We start from the raw sequence: 19,027 nt of genomic DNA, 5'->3' as shown, positions 1-19,027 counted from the left end.
AACACCATTTGTTCCACTCTACTCCTGACTTGAGATTAACTATCCAACGTTTTTATTTCAAAGAAACACTTTAATATATAAACCTCATAGGAAATCAATATGCAGTTGAGAACAATTTTGGTTTTCAATACAGTACAATAATTTGAGCAAAGTGTAATTGAGTACCTTTATAAGCCATGAAAACAATTCAGGAAAACTACAAAGATAAAGAAAAGGAGCTTTTTTTGAATCAATTATTCACTTAAAATCAAAGCCAGGTATATAACAACTGGACAACTTGAACAAATCAAACTTTCATTAGTTTAGCTTGTGCAATGTGTGTAAGGAACAGTAAATATTAAAGTGAAAATTAAGCAAAAAATCAATGGAAGAACCAGTAGCACAGTATTATCTTTTGAAGCAGATCCTTCCCATTTTATTGTTCTGCTGAGTGGTCTCATTTGAGCTATATTTTCAAAACAGAAATGCTTCAAGGGACATATGCATATTTGAAATGCGTGGCTGGCTATATATAACAAATACCTCCCCATTAAAACATCAGCACTGGTGGTGGAAAGGCTGCAGAAAATACAATTGCAAACAAGTAAGAGAGTGATTAAATTGCTGTTTATCAACTCAATACTCACTCTGCTGGAAACACATAGGCAGCAATTTCTGACATTAAAAGCAAAATCATCATCAGATGCTGAGTTAATTCTCATATAGTTGGAGTTTACTAAATTGGGAAAGTAATGATTAGAAGACCTGCAACCTGATTAGCAACAGAAAGATAAGATTGTTCAGTTTACAGCAGAGAACCACGGGAGGCATAGAAAGCTATAGATTAAGTTTGAAATTATATCAGGAGATGGTAGCAAAAACAAATGAATCTAGACTTAGACCTGGATGCTATTTTAATTGCCAACTTCTCCTTTATCAATTTCAGGCCTGATTTGGTTTTGTTTTCTATCTTACATACTTAGAAGTCTCTTAACTCCCTGGAAAATTCACATAGTAACATAAATTGCACTCCCAATTGAACTGTGGCAACCAGATTTCAATGTTAATGATGTGTTTCAGGGCAGGAAACTTATGTCACAAAATCGACTTCCATGCAAACAACAAGAGGCATTTACACAGGATGTTGGGGGTCATGAATCGTATCTATCCATTTTCACCCTGAATTTTACTCTTTCCTGCGTGTCTTATGGAAGAGATGTGCTGTGATGGTTAATATGAAAAGAAGACTAAAATCAATCCTTCAAGCTGATTTATTTCAATGAATATGGGAACATTTTCGAAACATACTGTTTTATTTAAGTCCAGAGCTAGGAAAGAGTTGAAAGAGGAAAGAACAAAACGGAAGGTCTTTGTTAGGATGAAAGACAAAGACAACAAAAAAAGTGTGATTATGCCAAATGAAAAGGACGTGGCAATAGAACATGTAAAGAAATAAAAGATGGATCCGGCGTACGCATGCTTGTCTGAGACTGAGTATTTTGCAGAGAGAAACCTATCTTTTGGCTAGCCGATGCTTGCCCACCACCTACAAAGAACATCTCAGGAGTGTAATGGAATACTGCCCATTTGTGGATGGCTGCAGCTCCAACAATAATCATGATGCTTGGCATCATCCAGGGAATAACAGCCCATTTAATTGGGACCCCACCATTACCTTCACAATTCAATCCCTCTACCAGCGACATAATGGCAGTAGAATCTATCCAGAGATTGCACTATGGCAACTCCTTCAACAACACCTTCCAAACAATGACCTACACCAAATACATAGATACATTGGAATGCTACCACCTGCAGAATCACCCCCACAAGCTACAACCATCCTCATTTGGAACTGCATAGCTGCTCCTTCATTGACACTGTTTCAAAATCCTGGAAATTCCCTTCCGAACAGCAATTGGGATGACAGCATTTCAAATAGATAGTTCTTAAGGGCAGTTAGGAATGGCCAATAACAGCCAGAGACTTGCAGATCCCATGGAAGAATAAAATAAATTCAAGATTACATTAAAAAGGCAACTCATCACCCTTGTGCATCCATTATTGTCAATCTGTCAGGTGCCTTTGCCCTGACTAGTGTTCCTACCCTGTGTTACCCCAGCAATATGGCAGGCAGAAGCTGCTTTTCAGTGATAGAGGCAGCAGATGATTTGTGGGATGTTCTCAGCAGCTCCAGACTGAGAAAGCACAGTTTTAAACAACACCGTGGCTCAGTAGCTCGGTGGTTAGCACTTCTGCCTAACTGCGACAGGAACCCTTGTTCAATTCTGTCCTCAGGGGACTAGCTGTGTTGAATTTGGATGTCCCTGCCAAGGTCTGTGCGGATTACCTCTGTGGTTTCCTCCCACAGATGTGCAGGTTAGGTGGGAAGACCACGCTAAATTGCCCATCGTATGTAGGTTGGATGGATTAGCCGTAAGAAATGCAGGGTTAAAGGGATAGGGTGGGACTAGGTAGAATGCTCTTCGAAGGGACAGTGTAGACTTGATGGGCTGAATGGCTTACAGGGATTCCATGAACATAACCTTTGCATGGTGGCAACAGGCTGGCAGTGAGGCAACAGCAAAAGCACAGACAGAGTTGTAATTCTAGGAGCAAGAACACTGCTATCCTGTGAGAGAACAGCTTGTTTACACAAAAACAGCCATGGTTTTCAGCAAGAAAGTTATTACTCTGCTGAAGCTCAGAGTTCTGACGAGCTGTGAGGACCAGATAGCTTATAAATATTGAGAATGCTAAAACCATTTGTTCCAGACTGCATTCCCTAGCTGCTGATTTCATCCCTGCCCTGTGACAGTTAGAGATTCTATCGTCTGTTTGCAACCTTGGTGTTATATTTGATCCGAAGATGAACATCTGACTGCATATTTGTGCAATTTTGCTTAACTTCCTCCTTATCACAGCTCATCTGCTGCTGAAACCTTCGTCTGTGCCACTACCGCATGACAATTTGACTTTTCCAACACACTCCTGCCTGGGAGAAAGTGAGGATTGCAGATGCTGGAGATCAGAGTTGAGAGTGTGGCCCTGGAAAAACACAGCAGGTCAGGTAGCAACTGAGGAGCAGGAGGTTTGATGTTTTGGGCATAAGCCCTTCATCAGGAAGGGCTCCTGCTTGGCCTTCCACATTCTAACCTCTGTAAACCGAAGCACATCAAAAGCATGGCTGCCTTTGAATACACGAGAACCATGGCCTATTACTCCAATTCTCATTGAATTACATTGGTTCTGTCAAGCAATATCTTGATTTGAACATTCTCAGCCATGTTTTGAAATTCCACAGTGGTCCTAACCCCTTCGTATTTCTGCAGTTGCCTTTAGTTCCACAAATTCCAAAATACCAGCACTTCTTGAATTCTAGCCTCTATGCATCCCTGATTTTCATTTCTGCACCACTGGTTAGGCTGCTTTCAGGTGCCATTGTCCCAAACTTTGGAATAAATCTCTCTGTACTTCAACCTCACTTTCATACTTGCAGATATTCCTTAAAACCTATGTCTTTGTGCAAGCTTTTGGTAATCCGATCTAACATTGCCTTATGTGACTCAGTGTCAAGATTTATTATATGACATGTCTGTGAAGCATCTTGGGATGTTTCATAACATTAAACATATTCTACAGACAAGACATTGTTGGGATTTGTAGCCACTATGGTGGTCAGATGAGACTAAATGACACCAAACTGGGCTTGGATGGCAACTATCTCAGATTTCAATTTCCCTGCAACACTCAAATGTTGAGTGTCTTTTACTAGTGTTTTAAGGGATGATGAGACATTGGTTACCATTTGCTACTCATGCTCAGGTCCACAAATGCTCACATGGAGTTGGACACAACCTCCACAATCAAGAGGATAGATGCCAAACTTTGCTTCAAGTCCTATGTTAAGTTGGAGTTGGATGCCATTGATGGCAGCAGGCTTTCAATAGCAGGCCAACCAATGCAGCAAATATTGTTATATGCATGTCTATCAGAGGCCTCTAACTGTACCAAAATGTAAGCTGAGTTAAAGTTAATGGCTATTGTTGATGAGTGAGAAAAGGAAGTGTGGTGGATGGAACAGTATTGCCTAGTGGGCTAATCATTCATTTGTTAGCTGATAGCATGTGGAGGTCCATTCATATGAATACAGAAAGTCTGAGTTGGAGTGAGTCATTTGGCCCTTTGAGCCTGCTCTGCCATTCAGCGTTTTTATGGATGATTCTTAATCTCAACACCATATTTCCACTTTCTTGCCCTGGATTGGTTGCCTTTAATATTGAAACAAAAGACCAGACTCTTCCTTGATCAGACTGAGTGATCCAGCCTTCTGTGATAGAGAACTCCACTGATTTGCCATCTTCTGAGTGAAGGAATGTTTCCTCATCTCACTCATAAATGATGTACCATACATCCTGAGACCATTACCACTAGTTCTAGACTCCCCAACGAGGACACAGATGCTCCAGGTATCTAGCCAATCTAGTAGTAAAAAATGAGGTCTGCAGATGCTGGAGATCACAGCTGCAAATGTGTTGCTGGTCAAAGCACAGCAGGCCAGGCAGCATCTCAGGAATAGAGAATTCGACGTTTCGAGCATAAGCCCTTCATCAGGAATAAGAGAGAGAGAGCCAAGCAGGCTAAGATAAAAGGCAGGGAGGAGGGACTAGGGGGAGGGGCGATGGAGGTGGGATAGGTGGAAGGAGGTCAAGGTGAGGGTGATAGGCCGGAGTGGGGTGGGGGCGGAGAGGTCAGGCAGAGGATTGCAGGTTAGGAGGGCGGTGCTGAGTTGAGGGAGCCGACTGAGACAAGGTGGGGGGAGGGGAAATGAGGAAACTGGAGAAATCTGAATTCATACCTTGTGGTTGGAGGGTTCCCAGGCGGAAGATGAGGCGCTCCTCCTCCAGCCGTCGTGTAGTTGTGTTCTGCCGGTGGAGGAGTCCAAGGACCTGCATATCCTCGGTGGAGTGGGAGGGAGAGTTAAAGTGTTGAGCCACGGGGTGATTGGGTTGGTTGGTTCGGACGGCCCGGAGGTGTTCTCTGAAGCGTTCCGCAAGTAAGCGGCCTGTCTCACCAATATAGAGGAGGCCACATCGGGTGCAGCGGATGCAATAGATGATGTGTGTGGAGGTACAGGTGAACTTGTGGCGGATATGGAAGGATCCCTTGGGGCCTTGGAGGGAAGTGAGTGTGGAGGTGTGGGCGCAAGTTTTACATTTCCTGCGGTTGCAGGGGAAGGTGCCGGGGGTGGAGGTTGGGTTGGTGGGGGGTGTGGATCTGACGAGGGAGTCACGAAGGGAGTGGTCCTTGCGGAACGCTGATAGGGGAGGGGAGGGAAATATATCCTTGGTGGTGGGGTCCGTTTGGAGGTGGCGGAAATGGCGGCGGATGATACGTTGTATGCGGAGGTTGGTGGGGTGGTAGGTGAGAACCAGTGGGGTTCTGTCTTGGTGGCGGTTGGAGGAGCGGGGCTCAAGGGCAGAGGAGCGGGAAGTGGAGGAGATGCGGTGGAGGGCATCGTCGATCACGTCTGGGGGGAGTCTGCGGTCCTTGAAGAAGGAGGCCATCTGGGCTGTGCGGTGTTGGAATTGGTCCTCCTGGGAGCAGATGCGGCGGAGACGAAGGAATTGGGAATATGGGATGGCGTTTTTACAGGGGACAGGGTGGGAGGAGGTGTAGTCCAGGTAGCTGTGGGAGTCAGTCGGTTTATAATAGATGTCTGTGTTGAGTCGGTCGCCCGAGATAGAAATGGAAAGGTCTAGGAAGGGGAGGGAGGAGTCTGAGACAGTTCAGGTGAATTTCAGGTCGGGATGGAAGGTGTTAGTAAAGTTGATGAACTGTTCAACCTCCTCGTGGGAGCACGAGGCAGCGCCAATACAGTCATCGATGTAGCGGAGGAAAAGGTGGGGGGTGGTGCCAGTGCAGTTGCGGAAGATGGACTGTTCCACATATCCTACGAAGAGGCAGGCATAGCTGGGGCCCATGCGGGTGCCCATGGCAACTCCTTTAGTTTGGAGGAAGTGGGAGGATTGAAAAGAGAAGTTATTCAGGGTGAGGACCAGTTCAGTCAGTCGAAGGAGGGTGTCAGTGGAAGGGTACTGGTTGGTGCGGCGGGAAAGGAAGAAGCGGAGGGCTTTGAGTCCTTCGTGATGGGGGATGGAGGTGTACAGGGACTGGATGTCCATAGTGAAAATAAGGCGTTGGGGACCGGGGAAGCGAAAATCCTGGAGGAGGTGGAGGGCGTGGGTGGTGTCCCGAATGTAGGTGGAGAGTTCTTGGACTAAAGGGGACAGGACCGTGTCGAGGTATTGGGAGATGAGTTCGGTGGGTATATGTTTCAATCAGATCTCCTCTCAACCTTCTATCCTCTGGTGAATACAGTCCCAGTCAAACCAATTTCTTCTCATGCAACAATCCTGCCATCAGTCGAGTGAACATTTGTTGCAGTCCCTCTAAAGCAAGTATAATTTTTCTTAGATAGGAGTAAAAAATTGCACACGATACCCCAGGTCCAGTCTCACCGAGGCCCTGAGTAACTGCAGTCTGGCATTCCTACCTCTGAACTCAAATTCTTTTGCAATCAGAGCTAACATAACTTTTGCCTTCCTAATTGTTTGACCTGTCTGTTTACTTCCATTGATCAAACAAGGACACCTAACCCCCGTGTACAGCCTCACTTCCCAATAAAACATGACTTAAATCATACACCGCCTTCACCAAATGTGTGAGGTGATTGAAATTCTTACAGCATTTAAATCATCAGAGCTAGACTGGAATGACGATCTGCTGAAACTGCCTTCTGCAGATCTGTTCTGTTGTCTGTCTGACAGCCTATGGGAAAAGGACATCTCTTTGTCAATCCATCTCCTGCACTAAGGCCACAAATACAGCATTGGAGCACCTTTGGGGCACTTTGTGGAGCATTGCACTGTTTCAACTCCTTTTCTTCTCGTTTTTAACTAATCTTAGCATTTTCTACAGTCAAAATACAACTTGCTTGGGACCCATGTGGCAATGTCCAACCATTGGCACTGCATACTATTATTATTTAAATTATCGGGGGTATAAAGCCTGGATACCGCCTGTATTGGTAGGTCTGGGCAGAAATAAATTGTGTGTCATAATCCCAGTGCCCAATTACCAGCTTTATCCATTTTTCCAAAAATTGTTGTTTCTTCGATGTGCTTTACAACTCAATGTTTGCAAAAAATATTTTCTTCAGTAACAAACAGAAAAAGTGCCTTACTAACTGTTTGTCATAAATTAAAATTTAGTATAATCAGAAAGATAAAAAATAGAAGTTGCAATATTTATTGGTTGAATAACTTGGCTTATTTATTTACAATGTATAATTTAATATCATTTATTCAATTTTAATCAATTACTTAGATACAGTGTATATTGTACATTGTCTCTGTACATTGTCTCATTACACATTTTCTCATTGTACATTGTACAGTGTATATTGTCTCATTGTACATTGTCTCATTGTACATTGTACAGTGTACATTGTCTCATTATACATTGTCTCATTGTACATGGTAGTGTCAGTCATGCTCTTCTCATTTGGCAAGATAACTGAAAACTAAAGCCTTTATTCTGAACAGATTGGTTTAAAATTGACTTAGCTGGAGACAGTTAAAAATGACATTACAGTTCCAGAAAAGCATTAAAAGATAAATCAAAGAAAACTTTCAGGATGCTGCAAGCCAGAAATATAAAGAAATATGTGTGCTGGAAATTTTGGCAAACATTAAGACTGATAAGTACCCAGGGCCAGACCAGATTTATCCTAGGTTGTTCCGGGAAACGAGAAAGGAGGTTGCTAAGCCACTGGCGAAGATCTTTGCTTCTTAACTCTCCATGGGAGTCGTACCGGAGGATTGGAGGGAGGAGAATGTTGTTCCTCTTTTCAAGAAGAGCAATAGGGAAATCCCCGGCAATTACAGATCAGTCAGTCTTACATCTGTGGTCAGCAAGGTTTTGGAAAGAATTCTAAGGTATAGGACTTATGGCTATTTAGCAAAGCATAGTGTGATTAAAGGCAGTCAGCAAGGCTTTGTGAGGGGGAGATTGTGCCTCACAAATCTTATTGATTCTTTGAGGAGGTGATGAGATAGGTTGAAGCAGGTCGAGCAGTGGATGTGGTGTATATGGACTTCAGCGAGGCATTTGATTAGGTTCCCCATGGTAGTCCCATTCAAAAGGTCAGGAGGTATGGGATACAAGGAGGTTTGGCTGTTTGGATTCAGAATTGGTTGGCTGACAGAAGGTAGAGAGTGGTTGTGGATGGAAAGTATTCTGCCTGAAGGTCAGTAGTGAGTGGTGTGCCGCAGGGCTCTGTTTAGATTAGATTAGATTACTTACTGTGTGGAAACAGGCCCTTCAGCCCAACAAGTCCACACCAACCTGCCGAAGCGTAAGACCTATTCCCCTCCATTTACCCCTTCACCTAACACTATGGGCAATTTAGCGTGGCCAATTTACCTAACCTGCACATTTTTGATTATGCGAGGAAACTGGAGCACCCAGAGGAAACCCAAATAGACATGGGGAGAATGTGCAAACTCCACACAGAGAGTCGCCTGAGGCGGGAATTGAACCTGGGTCTCTGGCGCTGTGAGGCAGCAGTGCTAACCACTATGCCGCCGTGCCGCCCATGTTCTTGGGCCTCTGCTCTTTGTAGTTTTTATAAATGACTTGGATGAGGAGGTTAATGGATGGGTTAGTAAATTTGCCAATGACACAAAGTTTGGAGGTGCCGTTGACAGTATCGAGGGCTATTGCAGACTGCAACGTGACATAGACAGGATGCAAAGCTGGGCTGAGAAATGGCAGATGGAGTTCAACCTGGATAAATGCGAAGTGGTGTATTTTCGAAGGTTGAACTTGAATGCTGAATATAGGATTAAAGACAGGATTCTTGGCAGTCTAGAGGATCAGAGGTATCTTGGTATTCAAGTGCATAGATCCCTCAAAATTGCTACTCAAGTGAATAAGGTTGTTAAAAAAGCGTATGGTGTTTTGGCTTTCATTGACAGGGGGATCAAGTTTAAGAGCCGCAAGGTTTTGCTGCAGCTCTACAAGACTACGGTGAGACCACACTTGGGATATTGTGTCCAGTTCTGGTCACCCTATCATAGGAAAGATAGGCTTTGGAGAGGGTGCAAAGAAGGTTTACCAGGATGCTGCCTGGACTGGAGGGTTTGTCTTACAAAGAGAGGTTGACTAAGCTCGGATTTTTCTCTCTGGAGAGAAGGAGGAAGAGCGGTGACCTGATTGAGGTATAATCAATAACCAGAGACTTTACCCCAGGGCAGGACTGACTGGCACAAGGGGTCATCATTTTAAGAGATTAGGAGGAAGGTATAGAAGAGACGCCAGAGGGAGGTTCTTTATGCAGGAAGTTGTGAATGCATGGAATGTATCGCCAGCGGTGGGTGAGGAAGCAAAGTCATTCGGGACATTTAAGTAACTGCTGGACATGCTCATGGACAGCAGGGAATTGAAGAGTGCGTAGCTTAGGTTATTTTATTTTAGTTTAGGAATAATCCTCAACACAATATTGTGAGCCGAAGGGCCTGTTCTGTGCTGTACTTTTCTATGCTCTGTGAAACTCAGCAGCCTTGGCAGCATCTGTAAAGACAGAAAAACTGAGTTAATATTTCAAGACTAGTATGACACTTCTTCAGAACTGAAAGAGGTGGAAAATGATTGTTTTTATGCCATTGACAGGAGAAGAGGAGAAGCAAGTAGAACACATTATGAGGATGCATTAAACAAAGACCAAGGGAGTGCTAACAGTGGCAAAGGAGTGCTAAAGATGTAAAATGTGTGCAAATGAAGGTGTGAAAAGCAGAAAATGTGTGCACTCACTCCTCCTTCCCCTCTAACAACCTGATAAAAATGCTCATTTTCTACCCCCTTTCAGCACTAGACTCAAAACAGTAACTCTGTTTCTCTCTTCATAGGCACTGCCAACACTTTCTCCAACACTTCTTGTTTTTATTTATTATTATTTTTCAAAGGTGATGTGCGCGAATGTCAGACCACATAGTTGTATGATGTGGCATTCATTGCTGTGAATGTGCTGCCAAAGGGGTGTTTTACTTAATGTGGCATTGCTTATGTTATCACCTGTAACATTAAAATATGGATGCGGACACTATGGTATTGAAGCATAAACAGATATTTAGTACAACTAATTATTGTATACAAATATAGCATTCCTCAGGCACCAAAGTGTCTAGATAATATTAAACTACTAGTTACAGCAGAGGAGCATGCTTCCAGTAGACTTTAATGCTGCACATGATCTGAACTAAGATGGAATATGACACCTGTATACCCTCAGGTCATATACTCCAATAAGTGATAAATTCTTGAATATACCTCTCAATAAGGTACGCTGACATACTGACCATGAGTTGCAACACAATTATATTATAGACAGATTGTCCAAACTGATGCGTATTATCTACACAAGCCTCCTTTATTCATCTAAGCCCATCAGCGCATCCAAGGTGGTGGTGCCAACAAGGTAGGCAGTGGTTGGGCTCCTGGGCCTGCCCACTCGTGTGGCTACTTTCTCCCTTCTTTCCTTAACATTTTTGCCTACTTTCTGTTTATTTTTCTCTTTCTTCATCTTCTTTCTGTCAGCAACAGCAGAGGGACTGAAACCATGGAAGAGAGTAGTTGGAGCAGGATTCTTGGTGAAGCGGTGGCCTGGTCTAGTGGCAGAGTTGGCACTCTTGATTGTGATAGGCCTGGACCAGGGTCTCCTGGCTAATAACATAGTGGTGTCAAAATCTCATGGTTGTGGTGGGCCCGGAGCGGGGACTCTTGGTTGTCAGTGAGGCAGCGGTGGCAGCGGAGTTGGGAGCTCCTTGTTGCAGGGCAAGTGTAGGTCCAGCACGGAACCCAGCATCGTTGGCCTGTTAACAGGCCCCTCCCACCAGTTTAGGAGTCATTGGTTGGCTGGCTCAGGGCTTGGGCTCATGGTTGTAGGCAACAGAGCAAAGATGGACTTTCTTTCAGCTTTGTCTTTTTATTCTTGAAGTATTCAAATGGACCAGACTGAGGTGACAGTCAGAGCCTTTCAGTATATTTTACGTGTTGTTCATTACAGAGTACTAGTGACAATAAATCATAATTCATTCAACATTTCCTTCCATTGTTTTCTCTCTTTCCTGATATGCAACATTTTCTTAATTATATCTATTCGAGTCATTTCAGCTACTCTTTGTGATAGTGAGTTGCATGTTTTGGCCATTATCTAGATAAAGATGATTCTTCTAAATTTGCTTTATTAGTGATGTATTTAATGATTATAGATTTATTAGGGATGATGGGGGCTAGTAAGCTCTGTTAGCTTGATGGCTAACATGTATTCTAAAATAATACCAACAGCATGGATTATATTCTTGAAGTAGCCTAGTGACCTCTCTCCTGACCCCCTGCCATTGAGAAAGGAAGGTAATGGCAAACCACCACTGACAAAAAAATTGCCAAGGAAACACCGAGGATGAGGCTTTAGCGGGCAATGTGTAAAGGAATGGCTTTCACGCAAAGCTGGAACAACTTTTTATTTTTATCTATGATACCTATTCATATTTATGTTTATAGCTGATGTCTCATCACAAGTGGAAACACCTTCTTGACATTTATGTTGTCAAACCCTTTGAGGTTTTCATGTGCTTTCCTTTATAGCCCAATCCCTATCTTGGTTTAGCTTTAGATAGAATAATTTACTTTCTATTTTTGTTTTCTATAATCATTTGATTTTATCCTTTCCCGTTGCTTTCTTTTAAACTTCTTCCCTTGTATTTCCATATTCCCAATGAACATGGGAATGGAGGAACAGGGGTAGGCCAGTCAGCCTAGATCATTGCTGACAATCTACTTCAACATCATATTTCAACATTATCCCCAAATCCCTTGATATCAACAGGAACTTTAAATCTATCAGTCTTTGTTTTGAACTTACTTAATAACTGATCTTCCACAGCTCCCTCAGGAGAAACATTTTTTTTCTAGATTCAACCTGTCTAGTCTTTCAAATGTTTTGGAACTTTCTGTGAGGTTGCAGCTCACTCTTCAAAACTCCAGAGAATACAGGCCCATTTTCTCAATCCCTAACCTCAGGGTGTCCCACCATTACAGGAATCAGAGCAAAGAACTTCTGTTGCAATCGCTTTGTGAAAAGATATCCTTCCTTAGACAAGGGACAAGGGCTGTGCACAAGACTCCAGATGCAGTCTTACCAGTATTCTATACAACAAAAGCAAGATTTTGCCACTCCTATACTCACATCACCTTATGAAAGGCTTCCGAATGTCTTCCAAATTCTTTATTGCACCTTCGTACTAGCTCTCAAATCAAAGCTGGGTTGCTTTGGCTTTTGTGTTGTATTTCTCACCTCTTAAGAAATACTCTGAAGATCTCCTTCCTCAGTCCATATCACAATACTCATTCATATGATATTGCATTTGCCATATTCTTGCTCACACCTTTAGTGTGCCTTAATTCTCTTTGTGTGCTCTCTCTTTTCTTAGTTTTTTCTATTGTTCCAAATTATCTTTACCAATGCACCAAAAAGACAGTACACTCCACTGGTCTCTCAGTTGCAACTGCAGAGGACATGATCTACCTCAATAATGATCAAATCCAAAATGACTTTAACATTTTTTTCTCTGCTGTTCCCTCTCCCACATCTGGCATTGACTCCTATTTGGTGGCAACATTGTTAGCTTTTTGGCTGTCTACATAGTCAGCATAACAGAGAAAAAGTAAATGTTTGTGGACTCTCCTACTCTTTCTCTCTACTTGAGTGCCTGCTGTCTAACAGTCACACTCTTCAATCCATGTACCTTTGCTTTCCTTGGAGGTCAAAGTTAAAAATCACACAACACCAGGTTATAGGCAAACAGCTAGCTACCTGACAAAGGAGTAGCACTCTGAAAGCTCGTATTTCCAAACAAACTTGTTGAACTATAACCTGGTGTTGTGTGATTTTTAACGTTGTCCACCCCAGTCCAACACCAGCACCTCCACATCATTCCTCGGAGGTGTAACACATTCTGGAAAAAATAACTATCAAAAAGTTCTTCTCCTTCACCCACCCGTTGGAGTGAATCTAATTTGCACTCTTGCTCAAAGGCTCTAGTTAAGAATCTCTCAAACCAGAAGAATTTGCTGCAGATGTGGTAATCTAAAATACTCTTGCTGATAATCACCTCCCACATTGTGCTACACATAGCACAATAAGCAATCTTAAATCTTTATTTATTAATTAGCAGCAATTTATATCTAGAACTAATTGATTCACTTGAGGATTAGTATTAATTAGCTGATGAATTAATTTGATTTGAAATTAATTGGTAATTACTTACTGTTTATTTATTATTTATGTACAACAGATACTTATTCAGTGAGATTGGGTCAGTTTAATGTTGGTTTTCTTCTCTGAATTTATTTTGTAGCTTTAGAATTATTTCGGCTTTCTTTAGATTCTTGGGATGATGGACTGAATCTTATGATATTTTGGCAAAGTGTAATTTTTGTCGAGTTCCATGGAGGGTTTTTCTCTGCGGTGTCCAATGTATTTTCTCACAGGCTCATCCCAAACTGACCTCATTAATTACCTACCAGGTCCCTATGATATCCATCGTGTCCAATGCCAGCCTGATTTTCCCATAGCCAGAAGTAGTTGCTACTGCTGGGATGTCATGGGATGTCCTGGTTCTTGCACTGCCTTTAAAAAGGCATGAGTACAATCAGTCAGGTGTTGTCAGTTTGTGGCTGTCCTCCATGGTTTATGCCATTTGCTATGTGTATGGCAGACAAGGGATAAGTAGCACTCCATTCATGGACAGTGACCTAGAAGTCCTTTTGAACAGAATGGTGTAGAGGAGGTCCATCCATCTCTCCCAAGACTGGCAGATAAATTAATGACAGTAGATACTGCCAGCCTGGACCAAAGTTGCCATCAAATTAATGCAGTCTCAACAACGTAGAGACATGCACAGTCCTGCTGCTGGACGGTCATTAACTTTTGCCACTCTGCCTTGGAAGGTGCTACCATCTTGGTCTCTGCTACGCAAACTTTATCTTAGTGACTGCACCCCTCCTCCTGCCAAGGTCAGGCAACATCTTCCCTCATTTGATGTCACTCAGTCTCCCCAAACTCTGGATGGTCTTTGCTCTACCTGTTCACTCACTAGTATCTTTTTTACTGGCTACATGAGCACGAACAGCTTTGTTGGTCACTTTCACCTCATTCAACTCCTCCCTTTGTCTAATTCCAGTTGAAAAAAAACACTGCAAGGCAGAAAAAACCAAGATGGGTGACAGGATCCCTAACATTCACCTCCTCACCTCCTGCAAGGTGAGGAACCTAAGCATGAACTGTCCCTTGGGTGACTGTATAATGGCTGACTTGGGTTTCCATAATGAATGGAGGCTCCCCAGGCTTGAGTGCCAACCACTCCCCTCTGACATTGAGATCTAATCATTTTGCTGATGCCATGCCATGTGTTTGAGCATTGGCTGCTTGCACATGCTGTAGGTGTGACATTGAGATCTGTTGGCATCAATAAATTGTTTCCACATGACCTTCCCCACCTGCCCTGCATCCTTAATGTCGACAACCTCAAAAAGCTGCCTGCCTTTCTGCCCTCACTGAACATCAGGGCAAGACAGATCTACTGCAAGCCCTTTCTATCTGGCTGAGGGGGCAAAGTGCAAAAAGATGACACAAGACATTCAAGTACACACACAGTAGTTGTGCACAAAGAGAGCTATCTGATTATGCTCCTTTGTCCAGCCGACGAGCTGTGTGCATGTCCCAGTGGGTGAAGTGTCTTAGTAGCAGCATTGCAATAAAAAGTGTTAGTGCACTCCAAAGTGTAGAGCCATACTGCAGGTGGACCAGAATTGTAACATGATGATGCAGCACTTGCCAGATGCCAATGTTCCTAGATGTGTGGTTACCCATGTTGATGCACAGTGATCAAGATGGCAGTCTGGAAGAACAAGCAGTGATTTGGATTCACTAGGTACCTGAAATAACTCCACAAAGGCCAATATCCCATCAGCATTTACATGTGCAAAGTCCTTGACACTGACCCTGGTGGGACCTCAAGTGAACAGGACCTCTGATCCTCCTGTTTATATCTGTCAACCAAGGCTCCCTGATTGGATCAGGTTAACAGCCCCAATCAGGGAACTCATATTCTATGAGATTCATCTGGCTGACCTCGTTCTAATCACAACAGTATCCACTCTGACTTACATCTGCATGACCTCTCACCTGACAGTTCATGTTGATCATGGCCTGGGAAAATTCTTGCCTTTATGAGGGCAGCACGGTGGCACAGTGGTTAGCACTGCTGCCTCACAGCACATTAGACCCGGGTTCAATTCCCGCCTCAGGAGACTGATTGTGTGGAGTTTGCACGTTCTCCCCGTGTCTGTGTGGGTTTCCTCCGGGTGCTCTGGTTTCCTCCCACAGTCCAAAGATGTGCGGGTCAGGTGAATTGGCCATGTTAAATTGCCCGTAGTGTTAGGTAAGGGGTAAATGTAGGGGTATGGGTGGGTTGCGCTTCGGCGGGTCGGTGTGGACTTGTTGGGCCGAAGGGCCTGTTTCTACACTGTAAGTAATCTAATCTAATCTAAAAAAAAATGTTTACCAAAAAGATGTTCAGGAAAGAAAAATTTAAACTTTTAACTACCGGATTTACTCGAGTAATAGTCGATCTCATGAAAAAATCAACCACCGATTTTTGGCCAAATAATCTGGAATTTTCCGTATATTTCATGTAAATGTAGACTCTAGTTCTTTACACATAACAGATCAACGTTTATGAGTCAGTGTGCTGGCCATTTTGTCCTGAGTCCAGCTTTCCAGTTTGCTGGTTGTTCTCCACTTGTAGTCTTCCAGTTCAATGGCTGCTGTGTTCTGCTTCGGGATTTCAGAATTACCACAAATCTTTTTTTATCCCCCTTATTTGTTTAAAGATTAGTTGGGCTTCTGCTAAAGATACAGTTATGAATTTTAACCGGCATGAATTACAGCCCCTCAAAAGTAGTATCCATGTAACAATCGACCCCATAAATTTAACCTTAAAAAGCAGCCAATAAATTTGACTATTACTCGAGTATATCTGGCAGAATTCTTTTGTTCCCCTACTCCTCCTGTACTGTTTAATAAGTTATATATTGATGTGGAGTGTTGTATGGACACAAGTTTAATAAATTGGATAGTTGAGAAGGTAGGAGGTCACAAGGATCTGTTCAAATTAGACTATACATGATTGGGATGACAGAGCATATTGAAAGATCCTTTTAAGAATCAATTTCCCTGAATTCCTTTGATGTACGATGAGCCAATGTTTCATCTGAAAATCCCTTTAGGTTCAGTTACTCATAGGTTTCCTGGTTATATTTATTTAAATATTAACATGTATAAACAAAGATATTATTAAACTATAAAACAAATGGAAGCAGCTGAATCCCCAGAAAACAATATCCACCTATCTGCTCATTCCTTTCCCCCACACCACACCCTGTTATCAGCATAAATAATACTTCTTCTTAGATTCTATCAGTTCTGAAGGATGGTTGCTGGACTGGTAATGTTAATTCTGTTTTGTCTCCATGGATGCTGCCAGACCTGCTGAGTTTCTCCAGCAATTTCTGTTTTTGTTTCAGATTTCCAGCATCCACAGTTCTTCGTAATGTCTTAATGTCAGGAAATGTTTTGGAAGACCAAGTTAAATGAACTACACAAGCTCAATTAATTAGAAGATTGAGAAGACAACAGACATCCTAATGATTTCAAAGAATGTTTTGCAAATACTTGCTTCTTTCCATATGCACCTGGAGTGTTGTTTTCCACTAATATTCACAAAGCAATTACTTCTTCATACATGCCATTGTGCTCATTTACTCTATATGTTCAGCAGAACTTGTTGTACAAATGCTCAAGTAACTAACTAGCAGTCAATCAAATTGTTTGGTGATGCATATTTATTACAAAATATGTTGTACTATTAATGTAGTTTTGAACAATTATTTCTGGGATAAATGTTCTCAGTAACCTTTGTGCCAAAGGGATGAAATTTGTTTCTCAGGTATATCTCATTCAAAATGAAATATATACAATAAACTTCACAGAAATTTATAAAGTATTAGAATTTAATGTCCTGGATGTTATGCAACTTGTATCATATTTCATGACTTTATACATTCTCTTTTCACTGCAAATTTAAAAGACAATGTGAATATGTACATTGATTGAACATGCTCAGGCAATAAAATTTTATGTGATGTTCAAATTCCAAGCAAGAACAAGCGTTAATTTGGTTGTAATATTGCACAGTCTTCTTTGAAATCAAGAAAAAGTCTTGTATTATGAATGCATTGGAAATGAAGAATACTTTATGTAGCTATAAAATGATGATGATGGCGTGTTACAGCTCACTGAGGGACACTGAGTTGCTATGGCAACATGCAACATTACATGCTTGTTGTAGAGTGGAACTACAGAAAATGATGCCAACTTTTTTTCTGTCGCACAGCAGACGGGGAATCGCTTCTCCTCTTACTGCCTGATACTGGCACAGGTTGGGGGCACTTGCAGATTGATAATTGACCTGTTTGTCTCAAATTTAGACCTTGTCTTAGAAGTATCAATGCTACCATCGCACATCAAGATCTCAGTTTATAAAAGTCAAAATAAATAGTTCAATCTCTATTGTATAATTATGGAGTTCTACCTCCGCAGCTATGTTTAGCCAGTGTTGGATGTTGACCTCCTCGTGCTTTTTTTAACAGGGATTTTTGCCATACACTGGTTTGCTACCAAGGCACATTGTCAGTAAATGATTGACAGGGAATCTGTTCTGCTCTCTGCCTGCAATGGGCACACTGAAAGAATCAGAGTCAAGAGTGTGGTGCTGGAAAAGCACAGCAGGTCAGGCAGCATCTGAGGAACAGGGGAATCGATGTTTCGGGCAAAAGCTCTTCGTCAACAAGGGGCTTTTGCCCAAAACATCGATTTGCCTGCCCCGTGGATGCCGCCTGACCTGCTGTGCTTTTGCAGCACCACACTCTTGCCTCTGATCTCCATATCTGCAGTCCTCACTCTTTTCAAACTAAAAGAACCAGCTGAATGAATTTTGACCTGCTTGGCTGTGTGACATTGAGCAATTGCTCCTGGAATGGGTTTGTAACTCAAAAGCTTTCAGCTTAGAGGCAGGGATGCAGCATCTGTCTGTGTGAGATAGAATCAGAGAATCCCTATAGTGTGGAAGTAGGCTATTCATCCACTGAGTCCAGACCAACCCTCTGAACAGCATCCCACCCAGACCCATTCACCTATCCTATAACTTTTCATTTTCCATAGCTAATCCTCCTTACCTACACATCTCTGGCCACCATAGGACAATTTAGCATGGCCAATTCACCTAATATTAAATCTACATTATGGTTTAAAAATAACCTTGCCTACTTTGTGCTGTACCCTACTTCCTTTATCTTCATCCAGTTTACACTAATTGAATTAAGATCTATTTCTAACCTATTTCAATTAGTAAGAGCAGTTTAAATTATCTATTGAAAGGTAATAATGTCTTACATTCTTCAAGACAACCATAATTCAGGGATTTTGTTCATTTCTGAAGAAGATAATGTCAAGGTTTAGCATGATTGTCTTATGTTATTTACTCCACTATTTGAATTGAGGTATTATTCAAATATTTAAACACTTTCACATCTCAGCTAAAACGGGAAATATTTCAGATGTAGATATTAAGCAGCCACAAGCAATTATCCCACATTATCAGCTCACGGACCCAGGGGGGAAGCTGGCAGTGGTAAGTCAGTATTGTACAAGCTCTTCATTTGATAGTTCTTCCAGTAAAGAATAAATTATTCTGCTGCAAGCTGCACATAGTATACATGTGGAAAATGCAATAGCAGTGCCTAACTCTGATTCAGATTTTATTTTGTTGGTTAGATGTAGAGAAATAATATTGGTGATCGATTG

This window comes from Hemiscyllium ocellatum, chromosome 4 (assembly GCF_020745735.1).
Source record: "Hemiscyllium ocellatum isolate sHemOce1 chromosome 4, sHemOce1.pat.X.cur, whole genome shotgun sequence".
Taxonomy (NCBI): Eukaryota; Metazoa; Chordata; class Chondrichthyes; order Orectolobiformes; family Hemiscylliidae; genus Hemiscyllium; species Hemiscyllium ocellatum.
This window is presented reverse-complemented; position numbering follows the sequence as displayed.